Here is a 19,149-nt window from a genome sequence, read left to right as displayed (position 1 = left end):
TTCTCAAGCTCATCAAATGCTTATAGAAGCTTATGGTGGGCATGCTCTAAGTAGAGCACAATGCTTCATGGTTTGAAAAATTCCAAAGTGGTGACTTTAGCTTGGAGAACGAGGACCGTGGCCGGCCACCGAAAAAGTTTGAGGACGCCGAATTGCAACCATTGTTGGATGAAGGTGAGGGCCAAACGCAAGAAATGATGGCAGAGCAGTTGGGAGTGACCCAAGAACCATTTGCAAACGTTTGAAAGACATGGGCATGATTTCAAAGGTCGGAAGATGGGCAAGAACTGACTGAAAGGCAGCAAGAGAACCGAAAAACCACTTGTGAAATGCTGCTCTCCCGGTTCAAAAGGAAGTCTTTTTTGCGTTACGGGTGATGAAAAATGGGTGTATTTCTCCAACGATCGTAGGTCCACCCGGCCACAAGCCAAAAACAACGGCCAAACCAAATCGCTTCGGCCGCAAGGCAATGCTGTGTGTTTTCTGGGATCAGCGTGGTATGATTTGGTACGAGCTATTAAAACCAGGTGAAACAGTTGACGGCGCACGTTACCAACGACAATTGGCCGATTTGAACAGCGCTATATACCGAAAACGCCCAGAATATGCCGATCGGCATCACAAAGTAATTTTTCTTGATGACAATGCACCACCACATCGAAAAAGAGCGTCCCGGGAATTGGTGGAGATGTACGATTTGAAACCGCTGGTGCATGTGGCTTACTTACCAGACTTGGCGCCTTCCGATTATCATTTGTTTGCAACGATGGGCCACGCACTTTCCGAGCAGCGCTTCAATTCTCACGAAGAAGCCAAAAAATGGCTCGATGATTGGGTTGCGGCCAAAGACGGCCAATTTTTTGACGCGGCATCCACAAATTGCTTGCGAGATGGGAAAATGTGTCGCTATGTGTAAATGTGATGGCTATTGTTTTGAAGATTAAATTTGTAACCATTTTTTGTTAACAAACGTTTGAAAATGAAAAAAAAATCTCATTTCATAGGTATACACCTGGTACCTATGCCACTATAAGAAGCTCATAAATCGAAAGCTTTTGTACTCGAAAACGAAAGTGCGCAATTTAATTTCGCATTTTATCGATCTGCAAGGAAAACTGAAATTAGTTTCAAAATAGTAAAATTTGTTGATTAATTACTTGCCGTATTTTTTATTTTGTTGAGTATCCATTATTCACACCTGCGAGGTAACTTTTAACATCTCTCCACATCAATAGAGTTTCACGCTTCCTGTACTCCTTGCCATAGTTCATTGGCATTTTTAATTTTTGTTTGCCCAACCTTAATATCATTCCACAGATTTTGAATGGGCTTAAAGTCGGGGCCTTGTGCTGGCCAATTGAGAACCAGAACTATTTCTTCGGAAAACCAAATTTTCACCACTTTTGATGTACAGGGTGGGCCACAAAGCGTTTGCTTTTTGAACCACCTATTTGTTTGAGAATGGTAACACAAATGACATGTCAAATGTGTTCATAATTAACTTAAAGGTTTGACATTTACGAAATGGGACGCTGAACGAAATTGGGAAATATTGAAAACCTATTTCGAAAGTGGTGAGTCTTCTTCTTCTTCCGCGGTTACGAGTTTTTGTTTCCAAAAATTGAAGAGGATGACATGGACGACATTTGGTTTCAACAGAACGGTGCAACTTGTCACACTGCCAAAGTTACACTCGAACTTTTGGCTACCGTTTTTGAAAACCGAATAATCAGCCGAAATTCCGATATCAATTGGCCGGCTCGGAGCTGTGATTTAAGCCCGTCGGACTATTTTTTGTGGGTAGCCGTTAAGGACAAATGCTATGCGAACCATCCAAAGACGATTGATGCTTTAAAACACGAAATCGAAGTTGCCATTCATGAAATTGGAGCCCAAACAATCGAAAATGTACTTAAAAATTGGGTTGATTGAATGGCCTTCTGTAAAGCCAGTCGTGGCAGTCATTTGAACGATATTATTTTTCATTCATAAATGACAATGTTCAATCTTCAAAATAGAAAAAAAGGTTTGAAAAAATATTGATTAGCTTTTTTTGCAGCCGATTCAAAACGCAAATTTTATATGGCCCACCCTATATACTTGGGGTCGTTATCATGCATGAATAACCGCTTTGGTGCCATGAACTCGAAGGAATATGGCTTCGTCGTAGTTTTGAGAATATCAATTTATCCATATTGCCATTTATTCTCACTATTGATCCCACTCCATTCCAAGAAATGATCCCCAAGCTTTCAAGTTACCCCCACCGTGCTTTAAGGTTTATGTTTGTATACTGGGGATTGAACTCTTGGTCTTTTTTTTTCAAGATGAACGCAAGTTTTCCCATCTAACTTTAGTTTCGTGTGAAAAAGTTTTATTTTCCAGAATTTTATGTCTTTGCTTCAATGGGTATTTGTGAAAAACAAACATGTTTCTTTGTTTTTTTTTTGAAAGTAGTGGATTTTTTCTGGTGGTACTCCCATAAAATTTATTTCCATTGAGGCGTCTCTGCACAAGTCTGCTTGATAGATTCAGGCTATATTTCTCATTTATTTCCAGCGTTCTCGCTCGCAAGGATTTAAGAGGGTCACGCTTACTTTTCTAACCGAAGGCCTTGTCCTGCTGAATTGTTGTCTTTCAACAACTCAAGAAATTACCAAAAAAATTAGCTTGAATTATCTTAACTAATAATACAGAGAAGTCATTCATAGCACACAACGTCGGCATAAAAAATGTACTAAAATCAGTTAACCTTCTAAGTACGATAATAACAATTCCTATAGAGGAGACTGTAAGTGCGCTATTTCTCTGTCCAAAGCTTAATTTGCAAGGACATTTCGATAAGCAGCGAAACAAATTTGAAAATAGTCTACCGAGAGCTGCTAGCAAATACTATTCAATACTCGTAGATTTCCCACTTTTCTATCCAGTCTTTATTGAGTTCTGAAAGATGCCAAAACTAACATACGCAGACTCTCACAGCAAATGTTCATGCACTCATTTTGAAGGTGTCTTAATTTGTTCCACTACTTTGAAATTGTCCTACAGGGTACAGAAGTCATAACTGTTAGCCGTACCGCAAAATTGCGTCCACACTTTCGATTTTTGCTTTGAATTAAGCGAGCACCGAAAAGGCGTTTGACACACTTGACCAACAGACAAGCAGTCAAGCGCACACACTCGGGCAGACACTGCTAACTGGCAAGCTGACATGCCTTCTCATAATCACCTACCACTCTTTCGTCCGCCTCTTTTGGCTGATTTTTTGTTTGCTTCACCTTTTTTTCTCTTTTTTTTGGCATTTCTCGGCGCGCACTTAACATTAAATTTAATTTGGAATTTTTTAAATACGATTTTATTTTAATTATGGAGTGGCACATTAAGCAGCGACCAACCAAATTGCTTAATTACAAAAACATGCATACGTCCATGCATATGTGTGTATGGGCACTGGGCAGTTTAGGTTATTTAAAATTTAATGCTAACTCTTGAAGAATTTAAGTTCCCAAATTCACAGAGCAGTTGTGTGGAAATAAAATGCGGGAAAATCAATTCATTCAGAAGAAACCTAGCCCCAGAGAGAACTTAGTTCCAGAGTTATTAGAGAGAATTACCTCTCTTTCTCTCTAATAACTCTGGAACTAAGTTTCTCTCTGGGGCTAAGTTTCTTCTAAATGAATTGATACAAGTCTTTCAGGGAATGTTTTTTTATTATAAATTTGGCATTACAAACTAACAAAAAATGTGTTTTGATGACTCCTGTTTATGTTAACTCAGACTTCCTGTGAGAGTTGAAGTTAGGCAACATTGCAAATTTTTATTTAAAATTTTTTTAAAAAATATAACAAAAACATTTTTTCTTAGTTAACTCTGGCCTCTAGAAATATTCAGCTGCCCTGTGAGAGTTAAAGTTAGGCAACACTGTAAGTTTTTATTTAAAAAATTATTACAAACATTTTTTTTTCTTATGTTAACTCTGACCTCTAGAAATATTCAGCTGTCCTATGAGAGTTGAAGTTAGGCAACACTGTGTATTTTTATTTCAAAAATTATTACAAAAAATTTTTTTTCTTATGTTAACTCTGGCCTCTAGAAATATTCAGCTGTCCTGTGAGAGTTGAGCTTACTCAAACTATTTTTTTTACTCAGTTGCGATTTTCCTTTCACTTTAATTGTATAAATTATTGTGCTTTTATGAAATTTCATACATTTACATACATATTTGCATACCTACTTATAATTTTACATTGAAAAACAATCCGTGCTTGGTCTCGACGCACACAACTCAATAGATTGACTCTGAACTTTTTCAATGGTTGTTACAAAAGCCAATTGCATTGAAAATTTAAATCTCTCAAATTAAAATTTCGTATCAACTGGAAACATAAGAATGTGAAGTACAACAACATTTTCACATTTGAAAAGCTCTGTCGATATTTTTGCTTTTATGGCCTTCAATTGCAGTAACCTCATCGGCCTTAAGTGTTCAAACTTCCTGCTTTGCGTTGAATAATTATTTTGAAAATCAGTCGATGAAGATTTTTTACTGTTTGTCATTATAACAGTATTTTATTTAGCATTTTTAATAATTTCTATACCTTAGAAAAAGTTTTCAACCCACTATGTTCCATGCTTCTTTAGAGATCTTTCGCTTGAAACCAATTTTCTAACGATTAAACTAAAGATATATGTTTTTATTAAAAATTTCAGGTGGCAACCCCATTAAAAATTGTTTAACTAAATTCTGAATTTAATTGAAATTCCGTAATAGATTTCATTTAAGGTTTGTATTGAAATAGTTACCTACATATGCAGGTGGCAACCCTATTAAAAATTGTACAACTAAATTCTGAATTTAATTTAAATTCCGTAATACATTTCATTTGAGGTTTGTATTGAAATAGTTTACCTATTTATTTTAAACTTAATATTTAGATACATATGCAGGTGGCAACCCTATTTAAAATTGTATAACTAAATTCTGAATTTAATTTGAATTCCTAAATACATTTCGTTTGAGGTTTACATTGCAATATTTTAAACTTAATAAACTTAAAATACATATTCAGGTGGCAACCCTACTAAAAATTGTATAACTAAATTCTGAATTCAATTTAAATTCCTAACTTCATTTCGTTTGAGGCTTGTATTGAAATAGTTTTCCTATTTATCAATCAATATTAAATCAATATTTAGATACATAGGCAAGTGGCAACTCTATTAAAAATAGTATAACTAAATTCTGAATTAAATTTGAATTCCTTAATACATTTCGTTAGAATAGTTTATCTATTTATTTTGAACTTAATATTTAGACACATATGCCGGTGGCAACCTTATTAAAAATTATATTATATATCTAAATTCTGAATTTAATTTAAATTCCGTAATACATTTCGTTTGAGGTTTATATTGGAATATTTTACCTTTTTATTTGAAAATGAATATTTAAATACATATGCAGGTGGCAACCCTATTAAAAATATAACGCCTTATCAAATAGCTTCCATTTGATACCAATATTGTAACATACAACTTCACTAACTTTGAAGATGCACGTTCACCCTATTAAAAATATATCTGAATTAACGCCTGATCACATAGCTTTCGTTTAACACTAATATTGTAATGTATTATTTCACTAACTTTTTAGATGTGTGGCAACCCTATTCAAAAATATATTAAAACTAAAGTTTTTTAAAACAAATTTCCCTTTATCAATGTGAAAAATTAATATCTTAGTGCATTACTTTACTAACTTTTTATATATGTATGTAGTTGGCAACTAAAACTTAAAAATAGGTCTAGATTAACACCATGTCGAATAGCTTTCATTTGATATCAATATTTTAAATTATTATTTCACTAACTTTGTAGATGTGTGGCAACCCTATTCAAAAATATATCAAGATTAAAGTTTTTCAAACGAATTTCCCTTAATCAATAGCGAAAAACAATATCGTAATGCATTACTTTACTATTTTTTTAGATATGTGTGTGGCAACCCTATTCAATAATATATCAAGATTAAGGTTTTTTCAATCAACTTTACCTTTATCAATATTAAAAAACAATAACTTCTCTAACTTTTTAGATTTGTTTGTGGCAACCCTATTCAAGGACATTTCTTGATTAATGCCTTCTCACATAGCTTTAATTTAACACCAATAGTGTAATGTATTATTTCATTGACTTTGTAGATGTGTGGCAACCCTATTCAAAAATATATTATTTTATATCAAAAAACCTTCCCTTTATCAATAGCAAAAAACAATAGCGTAATGCATTACATACTAACTTTTTTGTTATATAGACAAACTCTATTACAAATATAAAATGAATAAAACTTGCTGAAATCCGTTTTGCTTGATACCAAAATTTTAATATAAAATCGAATTATCTTATTTAATTAACTTTATTTTTTAGATACGTGGCAGCCCTATTTATATTACTGGATTAAAGTATTCGGAAATCCTTTTCGTTTAATTCCCATATTGTAATGCTTTATTTACAGCAACTCGAATGTGTATTTGATTTGCATTTTTGGGGTAGGTATCCATCCTTTGTGTTTGCATGATCGCATAATAAATATGATTTGCAGAATTACATCGCCTCCTATAGCGCCAATTTTGAAACAAATCACCACAATTTTCTCTATAAATATGTACACAAATATTTTTTAAATATAATTATTGACATACATATGTTAAAAGAAAGCAAAGGAATTATAAAGAAAGCATCTACTAAAAAAACTTATTCCCATACCGGGAATCGAACCCGGGCCTTCTGGGTGAAAGCCAGATATCCTAGCCACTAGACCATATGGGATATTAAAGATTATGTATATATGTCGCCTGATGAGTGTTTTACCAATAGCGATACAGTTGTGTAAATATTTATATATCTTGGGCCGTACATACAAATGGGTTCAAAATAATACTCGTCGAAGTGGCCCCAACACAAAACAAAAAAGTTTATTTTTAACAATAAGATAAATTTATTCAAGAATTTCATTTCCGGCAGATTGTATTGCATATTATATGTATGTATATCCGCTTATGTACATACATACATACATATTCTAGCACCCACACCTTGTTTTACACAGGTTTATCATAAAAGAAGCGTATAAACAAAAAAATCATTAAAATTAAAGAATTGTGTATAATAAAAAAATAATAATTTTTGGAACATGTTTCAATTAAATGAACTCCAGTAAGTGGCTATACATACATATGTGTGCATATTTACGAGACCGGTTCAATAAGTACCCGTGTTTGATGAAGGAGGGCGTTCCTGAGGGAAGTTGGTGTTAGCATCGCGTGCTGCGATCTATCAAACGACGGCAAAACGAATTTCAGACTGATTGATTGGTTACTTTGGATTTGGCAGCTTTTCGAGTAAGACGCGTTTCGTGTTTTCGCTAAGATGGAAAATTAGCAGCACCGTTCGGTAATTCACTTTTTGTTTTTGAATAAAAAAATTCGAGGATATAAAAGCAAAGTTCGATGCTGTCTCTGCGGACGCTTCGCCATATACGACTACAGTAAGATATTAGTGCAACTTTGGCGAACATCCGTTTTTGATGAGGAGCGACCGGACGCCCTGCAGGAATGGTTACCGAGGAAATCATTCAAAAACTACACGAAATGATTCTCGCTGATCAACGAACGAAGCTGCGCGAAGTAACAGAGACCATAAGTGTGTCGATCTGTTCTCCACAATAACGCACCAGCACTTTCATCCAGAGTTGTCGCCGCCAAACTGAAGGAATTGTGTCATGAATTGCAGCCGCACCTCCCGTATTCATCCGATCTGCTAGTATCTTTTGTGAACGAAAAACAATGAAACTTTTAAAGAGAAGAACAAGAAAGAATGGGTGCAATGCTGCTTTGCACCAACACAATCGAAATGAGATTAATTATTTTGATATTTCGGAGCAGTTTGAGAAATTGCAATTTAAGATTTTTTTTTATATTAATAAATAGTTATTTCCTAGTATCAGGGCAGCAAGCACCCGTATTTGTTACCTACAATCATTGTTAAAAATACAAGTAAACACACTCTTCTTCTCCCTATTTTTTGACAGGCTCACTTGGTGTAAGTTTGGCAGGCAGTCAATTGCGTGGTGGTGTGAGTGCTTGGTCTTTTTGCTTGAGCGTATTGGCGGGTTGCTATGCCAAATTAGAGTTTTTACGATAACATTAAAAATATAGAACATAGACCCAAAAAACAATACAAATACAAAATAATATCTTTGACTTCGAAAATTTACGAAAACAAATATTTGTAATATATTTCTTATCCATAATAAAGATTTTCTATTCAGAAATATCTAATTTTGTATGACATTTTTTAGACTTTCCGCTACGATTTTCTGTGAAATTGAATAATTTTTTGTGCACACTTTTACATAGGAGTGTTTTGGATGTTGTTGTTGTCGAGCAGCATAAACATTCCCCATATATGTACAGAATTACAAGCCTTTGGCCGGATATAAATCCGGGTCATTCCGGTACGTAGAGCCGACTGTCGTGGGAATCGGGAGATCTCAGCTGTGGGTATTTTTTGACAACCAGCTAAGAGTTATTTTACTTATGGATCTGTGTAATGCCTGCGGTCTATCTTTCACTGACTGACAAAGCTTTCCAATAAGCAAATCCGCTGTTCACTATTCCGTGTAGTAACCCTCTGTCACAGTATAATTTTAATCAGAATTAACTGCGCCAGTTATCTCTATTAACGCGGCAGACGGCGGACAGCTATTAGACGTTGAGATGAATACTTGCCCTTCTTCTTCTTCTTTTATCGTCACAGTCCTTGGTGAACCATTGCTTCCTTCACAGCTTCTTACCATCGTTCTCGATTTGCAGCCACTTCCCTCCAACATTGCACGCGCATTTTCCTAAGACCAACTTCCACATCTTCTAGCCACCTTTTCCTCGAGTGCTCCCTTTTTCTTTCTCCAATTCGGCGAAGATTTAGTGCCTTTCTCGTTGATCTCTCCCTTGGCATTCTAGCCACATGTCCCAGCCATCTACGTCGTTGAGACTTAATGCCAGTTCGGCATTGTGCCTAATGCGAAAAGTGCCATCTGCCAGTCTATGAGGGCCATAGATCTTTCGAAGCACTCTTCTTCCAAAACACATTAGTTGATTGTCTCGTTAACTTTCAGCGTCCATAGTTTACAGCATGCACAGGTCGTATCAGTGCTTTATACATTCTAAATTTTTGGCTCACGCGATAATATTTTAGATCTGAGCAAGTTTAGATTACCATTACATACATATATGCTTTGTTGGCTGCCCATATACTTGCCCTAACCGCTGTTAATTCGCACCTCTATGATTTACAACCTTGTAAAATTTTTTCAAAATTCCATCAAAGCTTTCAACTTATAACCAGAATTTAGAATACTTTGAGGTATGCAATTTTATAGTCCATTAAATTCTAGTCTAACAAAGTGCCAGTTTCAATTCACTACAAAGTGTAGTTGACTTTTGGGAATTTTTTTTCGTTTTTTTTTTTACAATGCTGGCTTTTCCTTCTATATCAAAAAATTCTAGCATGCATTTCCATTTATAAAGGGTGGTTAAATTACAAGGGCCGATGTTGAATATGAACCACACCTAAACGCCAAGTTTTTTCTGCATTTCATTTGACATTTTTCAATTCCAGACTAACTCATTTTGAACTATAGAAAGATATACAATCGAGCAACGCGTTAAAGTTATTCAGGCTTATTATGAAAACGGGCGTTCAAATCAAAATGCAAATCGCGCACTTCGTGAAGAAAATCATTTTCAGTGATGAGGCACATTTTCACCACAGTGAATTCGTCAATAAGCAGAATTGGCGCATTTGGGCGAATGATAATCCAAGAGTGATTGCCGAAAAACCAATGCACCCACAAAGAGTGACTGTTTGGCGCGGTTTATGGGCCAGCGGCATCATTGGGTCGTATTTTTTCCAAAATGAGGCCGGTCAGGCAGTTACTGTGAATAGTGTTCACAATCGTGAGATGATAACGAACTTTTTATGCCCGAATTGGAAGATATGTATGTGGACGATGTGTGGTTTCAACAGGACGGTGCCACTTGTCACACAGCCAACGAAACAATGGCTCTTCTGCGCGACAAATTTGATGGCCGAATAATCTCACGTCGCGGCGATGTCAATTGGCCAAGATCATATGATTTATGGGGTTATTTGAAAGAAAAGATGTACGTCAGTAAACCAGCAACAATTCAAGAGCTAAAGGATGAGATAATTCGGCACATTAACGGCATAGAACCTCAATTATGCCTCAGCGTCATCGAAAGTTTGGACCATCGGATGGAGGTGTGCTGCCGAGGCCGTGGCGGCTATTTGGCCAATATTTTGTTCCATACGTAATTGAGTCATACCAGTATTATCATAGTAAAGAGAAATGACAATAATTTACTAAAGAAACTTTACTTTATTCAAAATCAACACCGGCCCTTAAAACTTGACCACCCTTTAGTTGGAAATATTACATATTTTCTGTCGAATAAAATAGAACAAAATATGCCCAACAAGTGCCGTTAGTTTAGTAAATGCCGTATTATGCATATGCACATACATACATACATATATTTCAGCATAGCAAAAGATTAAGTTCGATTCGACAAAGTTTGCATAAATAACCGAATATGAATAAATACAGACATACATACTTACATATATACATCAGTATTTTGCAGTTATATGGTTCATCAATTCCAAGAACATGAACGCTGAATTCGGATGCAAGTATTCAATCGAATATTTTTCATATATAGGTACGCCCCACTTTTAATAAAACCAGAAATTTCTGTCTTGCTTTTGTTTGCATTTGGTGCAAATTCATATACATAAATAAAAAAGATAACAATTTCGTCTCTATTCGAATATATGTAAATCCCAATAATAAATGTAAAATATTCCACAACAAATATTTTTCTATGTAATTTAACAGAATAGCTGCTTTGCTTACATGAAAATTACGGTGAGACTCGTCTAAGTATAGAGAGTATGGAGAGCAGACAACAACTGTGTATGCGTATGTACATATGTATGTATGTATATCCTCCACTAGTTTGACTACTATACGCTTGACTTGTTAATTAATACAAATTGCTTATAAAAAGTAATTAAAATAAATAAAATATTTAATTAAAAAAAGAGTTCTAAAAAGTAGTCTTCCCATACCGGGAATCGAACCCGGGCCTTCTGGGTGAAAGCCAGATATCCTAGCCACTAGACCATATGGGAGATTGGTGCAATTACAGATAAGTTAACAGTTGAGAAACAACAGCACCGCTGTTAAATTTATACGTGTGAGTGTGCGCCTCTGTTGGCCTATTTCTCTATAGCCTGCCTTTAACACTATTTCACAACAACTATAAAAGCAACACTGAACAAGCAAAGCATCAAGAATATTTTGCGTCATGGCGTTTCTCTTAAGTGCTTTTTTTTGTTTGAGAAAATAAGGAAGCGCAAAAGTGACGAAACCAAGAGTTATTTTAAATGGTTTGATGAAAGAAATACAAACATTCATGTTTTATTGGAAAAGTGTTCGTATTAGCTAACTTTTTTTCGTTAGATTTGTTTACCTGTGTGCGATTGCAATAAGGTTTATGTATAAAATTGTGCATATAACGGTTGTTTGCACAAAAGTGCTCAGAATGATGAAATAGCATCGATTTAACTATGGCTGTGTATATGTCCGTGAGAAATAGAGAGGTAGCACAACGGAACATAGGAAGGGTATACGGCTTGTTCTAAAGTAAATACTAGATTTAAGAATGAGTAACATAAAATGGGAGTAATTTTGTTGCGGCGTAATTGCTTATGGGGTGTGTGAGATAACAGAGAAGATAGTGTAAAAATAATAATTCTTTGTAGAAAAACAAAAGTTAGGTGAGGCTAATATGTAAACAAAAATTCGAAAAATTCCAATACCATTCATCATCCGTCTTGCAGCTACTAAAAAATCGCCGCGAAATTATGTTTGTCGCAATACCTTCGTCTTCACTTATTTGGGTGATGTGGAACAAACAGCCTACTTGCAACGACTTAAGTTAAAAAACCTCTGCTAAAACAGATATGTCAGGCGGAGACCAAGAATCTTATTGTTAAAATATTGGTAGTCGAAAAAGTCTTTTCGTATTTCTAATCAAACTTCAACTCATTTTTTTTATATTTATAATCAACTTTATTAAACCAAATATGTACTATTTTGGTGGACCACCTTTTGCCATTTTTCTTCTAGAGACATTATTCCATCAGTGTAAAACTTTTGTGGTTTCTCGGCGAAAAACTGCGACAAGTAATTTTCACAGGCTTCTCTTGAAGCCAACTTTACTCCATTAAACACGAAACAAATGGTAGTCCGATGATGCAAGGTCAGGGCTATATGGTGGATGCATCAAAACTTTCCAGCCAAGCTCTCCCAGTTTTTGCCGAGTCACCAAAGATGTGTGTGGCCTAGCGCTGTCCTGATGGCAGACGACGCCTTTTCCGCTGATCAGTTCTGGCCGTTTTTTTTTTCGATTGCTTGCTTCAATCTCATCAGTTGTTGACAGTAAAGTGTAGAATCAATCGTTCGAGCAAGCTGGAGCAGCTCATAGTGGATGATTCCATTCGAGGCCTTAATCGTGGCTTTGCAACCATTTATTGAGCTTCACCACGCTTGCACCATGATCTTTTTCGCACATTATTGTCGTATTTGATCCACTTTTCGTCTCCTGTTATTCGCTTAAGAAATGGTTCGATTTCATTTCGTTTCAGCAAAGAATCGCAGATGTTAATTCGGTCGATTAAATTTTTCACAGACAATTCATGTGCTACCCAAACATCGAGTTTCTTTTTGTAACCAGCCTTTTTTAAATGGTTCGAAACCATTTGATGATGAATATTTAGTGCCTTGGCGATGTCATGGCCGCTTATGTGACGGTCCTGGTCAATCTTTTCCATAATTTCATCGACTTTTTCAACGATAGGTCGACCGGAGCGAGGTGCATCTTTCACATCGAGATTTCCAGAACGGAAGCGAGCTACACGAACTGATACAGCATCGTCTCCGTAAACTTCACAAATTTCATTGGTGGCTTGAGTGGCATTCTTCCCTTTTTTATACAAAAATTTCAAAATAAGGCAAATTTCTTCAATATTTTCACTCATTTTTGAACAGCTATAACGTTTTTTCAACTTCTCCGAATTTAAATTTTTTTTGGTTAAATGAAGCTTGAAATGTCACCTTTCTAACATCATATGATATGATACAACGTGATTCGTAGCACTGGAGATAGATGACTCCAACGATATCTATTGACAAAATACGAAAAGACTTTTTCGACTACCCAATATACCCGTCTTTCTAAATTTCTTGCCATCACCGTCTTAACATCAGCTGTCATTATGTAGTTTGATAAGTGAATTTTCATTTTACCGAACTCTCCGGTCAGTTCATAAGGTCGCGCGCTTTTTAAAGTTGGTTTTAAAATGAATAAAAAAGATGTTTAAAGTATTTATTAATCAGTAATATATTTTCCTTCATTATTTACAATGTCTTCTTAACGTTTAGGCAAATTTTTAATTCCCTGCTCAAATATTTTTTGTCGTTGGAGCCATAATACGCTACGATATCCCTTTTTATAGCTTCTTTTGAGGAGTAGTTCTTGTTACTCATATGGGATTGAAGTCCACGGAAAAGGTGATGATCACAAGTTGCAATAACCGAAGGGTATGGTGGATGCGGCATTAGCTCCCATCCGAGCTCGTTCAGCTTGCCTAATGTTTGCCTTGCGGTATGAGGTCTTGGGTTGTCGTGGTGAAACAAAACTTTGCGTCTATTCACTAAAGACGGTCGATTTTTGTTAAGTGCCTCATTCAGGTTTGATAGCTGATGGGAATAACAATCAGCAGTTATCGTCTGGTTTGGTTTCAGAAGTTCATAATAAACAATACATGGCCGATATTGTCCCACCAAATAGACAGGAAAATCTTCTTGGGGTGAAGGCCATCTCTAGGGGTCGGTTCTGGTGTTTCATCTTTCTATCTAACTATTGGCGTTTGCGAACAGGATTATTGTAAAGGACCCATTTTTCATCAGCAGTAACGATACGGTTCAAAAAATTTCAAGCCGTTGCAGCAGCTGAGAACACACATTCACTCTTTGCTGAAGGATGGCAACGGAAAGTCTATGCGGAACCCATTTTCCCAACTGAACCAGGTGCCAGTGAACTGTTCCATGCGATGAATTTAACCTCTGAACTATCATATCGACTGTGAAATTTGGCTTAGCTTCCACGAGTTCGAGCAAGGCGTCGGAGTTAAAGACTACAGGACGACCAACGCGCGGGGCATCCTCTACGTCGCAGTTACCACTTCGGAATTTTGAAAACCACGTTTGCGCAGTCCTTACACTCGCGGTATCCTGTCCGTGAACAATGTTTATGTCTGCAGCAGCAGTTGTTGCATTTTTACCACTATTATAAAAAAATACAAAATATGCCTCTTCAGCGCGTTCGAAGATTCCATTTTATTTTTTAACAACACGTGCTTCTATACACAATTAAAATCACTTGTGGAATGCGCAATATATCAGGGAAAATATAAATAGTTCCGTTATATTCCGCGAATAATTTTTTGTATGCAAAAATCGTACACAAGTGAAATAATGGGTAAAATACGCACGAACTTATGGACTGGCCGATACATTGCATTCTGCTGGTTTGAGAGTTTGAGCAAAGATCAGGAAACGAATATCCAATTTTAAAACCTGGAGAAGCTAAAATCTAATACAATCTCCAAACTCTGCTTAAAAGAAGCATTTCGCAGCTGCAGGCCCGACGAGAGGGGATCGGGGACTTTTTACCCTGGGCCCGGAGGTCTCAGAGGGGCCCGGACTCGAGAGTAATTCGAATTATATAAATTAGGCATAATTGGAAAGGGCCCGCATTTGCAATTTTCCCCCGGGGCCCGGATATGCTCTCTACGGGCCTGGGCAGCTGCTACGAAGGAAGAGGAAGTAGTGAACTTTCCAGTAACATCTCATCATCTAGTCATCGAGTGGCCTTTTATATAAAAAAAATTTAATTTCTCTGACTGATTTTATAAAAACACAGAAACAAATAAAGGCAGTTAAACCGCCACCTATCAAACACCTCAAAAATATTAACACACAAAATGTGAAAAATGCCGCCATAAAATTAATTTAAAACTCCATTTAAGTGGATTAATGTCATCGACTTAACTATTTGCTATTAATTGCCAAATAATTGTTAAGCATTTTTCGCTCTAGATTATTTAATCAAGCGAATTTTCGCTTTGCAGCTTTCGAGCCATGTGATGAATAAAAAAAATAAATGAAATAATTGGCCAACCTTTTAAAGTCCACTTCGCAGCGGCAATCGGCTGTAACTGCGAGTAACTGCGTCGCATGTCCAAAAAAAGACTTACTCGAGCCAAGTGCCTGCTTTTTGTACATAAATTGCACTTTTGGCTAGAACACAAGTGGCTGTAAGCGAAGGTGTGGCTTTAATTGTCAGTTTGCGCGTTCGTTAGCACCGCGGCCATGATAGCCACTTTGGTAAGCGCACTGAGGTGTCTTATAATTATTGCAAAGGCATTAATTACTGCAGACACAGTTAGTTTTTAAACAAGTAAACAGTGAGGAAAAAAAAATACAATTCTTGTAGTTTAATGGATTCGTTGAAAATGCGTAAAAAATGTCGAAAATGTGTGGGATGCTGTAGAGTAGAGTTTCTGCTCATATACACCCGTTGCATAATTAGAAACACACCCCAAGTGGTATTTTTATTTTTTTAATATTATTTATTTATAATTATTTTATTTTATTTCATTTTTTTATTTTTATTTTTTCGACTGGCGCTAGGCTTTTTCTTTCATATACAAGTACTAGCAAACCCGGCCCCCTTCGCTGGGCACACTAAACTAGAATAGATATGGTTTAGAACAGAAAATATATGAATTTCATATTATTTATTTCTTTATTCTTTATTCAAGCGCTTTGGCATAAACAATATTTTTTGTTTTTGAGTAAATATAAAATATAAATTGAAAATCAGGAAAAAAGAAGATTGTTTTTAAATTTCAAATCAACGCATATGAATAAACAATCGTCTTTTTTCCTGATCATCCATGAATTTTTCGTTTCAATTTATATGTTTTATTAAGCATTGGAGCTTTTTTAACCATTATCCATTTATATTTTTCAAAAAAAAAAAAACGAAAAAAAATTTTTTTTCCACGAACACATAATTTCATTCGGATTTCACATTAAATTCTCAAATTTCGTAAGAAATTATTCACTGTTCCAAAATCCACTCCAAAAAAATTCACAAACAATTTTTACATGTTGCACTTACGTTTTTTCCTTATGGCATCCAAATCAGAAAGAAATATTGACACATTGTAACTCACACTGTCAATTTGACAGTTCAGTTCCGCCCCAAGCGTTAAAAAAGTAAGCGACATTATGGCTGGTTCAAAAGAACGCTGTACCCGTTGCCAGTGCTCCGAATTACAACCAAACTTTACGAAACCCATTTTCAATACTTACTTAACAATGTGCATAAGTTTGGTTTAATTCGGTTCAAAGACACGGCGGGTCCATGTTTTGGCATATATTTCGAGACCCTAGTCATCAATAGGTATGAAAATTACCCCGTATTAAAGCACTTATCAACAGCTTTCATTTGATACCCATATTGTACATACACATTCTAGGGTCCACGTTTTGGTCTCTATCTCGAGACCCTAGTCACGGAGCGGATGGAAATACTCTTAACTAAAGCATTCACCAACAGCTTCCATTTGATACCCATATTGTACATACACATCCGAAGGTTACCCGGGTCCACGTTTTGACCTACATCTCGAGACCCTATCTACCAATAAGTATCCAAACTATACGGAAACCATCTTCAATACCTCCTTAACAATGTGTGTAAGTTTGGTTTAATTCGGTGCAAAGACACGGCGGGTCCACGTTTTGGCATATATTTCCAGACCCTAGTCATCAATAGGTATGAAAATTACCCCGTATTAAAGCACTTATCAACAGCTTTCATTTGATACCCATATTGTACATACACAACCAAAGGTTACCCGGGTCCACGTTTTGACCTATATCTCGAGACCCCAGTCACGGAGCGGCATGAAAAATACTCTGTACTAAAGCATTCACCAACAGCTTCAATTTTATATCCATATTGTACAAACACATTCTAGGCTCCACGTTTTGGTCTCTATCTCGAGACCCTAGTCACGGAGCGGCATGAAAAATACTCTGGACTAAAGCATTCACCAACATCTTTCATTTGATACCCATATTGTACATACACATCCGAAGGTTACCCGGGTCCACGTTTTGACCTATATCTCGAGCCCTATTTCCAAAATAAAATATAATCCGTGTTACTCGTGGATGATGTAGCTTTCGAATAGTGAAAGAATTTTTAAAATCGGTCCAGTAGTTTTTGAGCCTATTCATTTCAACCAAACAAACAAACAAACAAACAAACAAAGTTTTCCTCTTTATAATATTAGTATAGAAAACAGGTCGAGCATCCATTTTGTAAGGAAAAAAAGGCGTGACATCAGCGAAAAAATTGCCAAAAATCAACGGTACTTTGTAGCCACTTGATAATTGCGCTTTGTTATACTAAAATTTAATGAGGTATGATAGAAATGTGCAAACACAAAAAAGTTCTAAAAATTCTGCCAAAAAAAGGTAAAAATTTTTATGACATTTTGGAAAATTTTGTACAAAATTTGAAATTTTCCGTTTAAGGTTCTTCTTGTTCTCCTTCTTCTTAATTGGCGTGATAACCATTCACGCGATTTTCGCTGAGTTTAACAAAACGCGCTAGTCGTTTTTCTCTCTCTCAGAAAAGGTCCAAAAATCTTACGCAGAATTTTTCTCTCAAACACTCCAAGCATCGCTTCATCGGATGTTGTCATCGTCCATGCTTCTGTGCCATGCGTTAGAACGGGCATGATGAGAGCCTTGTAGAGTGTTACTTTTGTTCGTCTAGAGAGGACTTTACTGCTCATTTGCCTACTTAGTCCCAAGTAGCTCTTGTTGGCAAGAGAGATTCTACGTTGGATTTCCCGGCTAACATTGTTGTCGGTGTTAATGCTGGTTCCTAAATAAACGAAATCTTTTACAACCTCGAAATCATAACTGTAACAGGACATTCTTCGTTTTGTCCCCGTTCACCACCAGACCCGTACTGTCGAATGGAGCTTTGAAGTCGACGAAAAGATGGTGGGAGTCGATTCTCCTTTCATGGGTTTTTCCAAGATTTGGCTTATTGTGAATATTTGGTCGATGGTAGTGACAGTGACACTCCTTGGCCGGATATAAATACTGGTCGTTTCGGTAACGTAGAACCGACTACCGTGGAAACGCGTAAAATCCAATCGGCAGGCATGCTTTCATCCTACCATATTTTGCATAGAAGCTGATGCATACACCTAACCAGCTCCTCGCCGCCATGTTTGAATAGCTGAGCCGGCAGTCCGTCGGCGCCCGCGACTTTGTTGTTCTTTAGCCGCGTTATAGCTATTCTCACCTCGTCGTGGTCGGGTAGCGGTACGACAATTCCGTCATCAACGATTGGAGTATATGGATCTCCACATTCTCTGTGGCATGCGCAGCTATCACTATTTAACAGGTTCGAGAAGTGTTCCCTCCATAATATAAGTATGCTCTGTACGTTAGTCACCAGATCGCCGTCTTTGTTCTTACAGGAAAATGCCCCGTTCTTGAAACCTTCTGTAAGCCGCCGAACTTTCTGGTAGAAATTTCGGTAGTTGTTCCTCTTGGCCAGCATTTCAAGCTCGTTGCACTTACGTATTTTGGCCTCTCGTTTCTTCTCTCGGATAATACGCCGCTCTTCCTTTTTCAGCTCTCTGTAGCGATCCCACATGGCTCGCGTTGCGGCCGATCGCAGCGTGGCTCTATAGGCGGCATGCTTTCTTTCTGCGGCAGCATGACATTCTTCGTCATACCAACTGTTTTTCCGAGCTCGCCGGAATCCGATTTCTTCTTCGGCGGTGGTACGTAGAGAACGAGAAATGTTGCTCCATTGCTCGTGCATGCCGGATTGTTGGGCA

At 36.7% G+C, this 19,149-nt stretch overlaps 2 non-coding genes across 2 annotated transcripts; both read right to left on the bottom strand.

The window, feature by feature from the left end:
* Positions 1-6,756: 6,756 nt before the first annotated feature.
* Positions 6,757-6,828, bottom strand: Trnae-uuc (transfer RNA glutamic acid (anticodon UUC)). The gene has a single exon. It is a non-coding gene; the product is annotated as a tRNA-Glu (tRNA).
* A 4,374-nt stretch (positions 6,829-11,202) lies between these two features.
* Trnae-uuc (transfer RNA glutamic acid (anticodon UUC)) lies at positions 11,203-11,274 on the bottom strand. Its single transcript has one exon. It is a non-coding gene; the product is annotated as a tRNA-Glu (tRNA).
* Between the last annotated feature and the right edge of the window lie 7,875 nt (positions 11,275-19,149).

The sequence above is a fragment of the Anastrepha obliqua genome, chromosome 2 (assembly GCF_027943255.1).
Source record: "Anastrepha obliqua isolate idAnaObli1 chromosome 2, idAnaObli1_1.0, whole genome shotgun sequence".
In the NCBI taxonomy this organism is placed as follows: Eukaryota; Metazoa; Arthropoda; class Insecta; order Diptera; family Tephritidae; genus Anastrepha; species Anastrepha obliqua.
The sequence above is the reverse complement of the archived record's forward strand: the minus strand, read 5'-3'. Positions and strand labels throughout refer to the sequence as shown.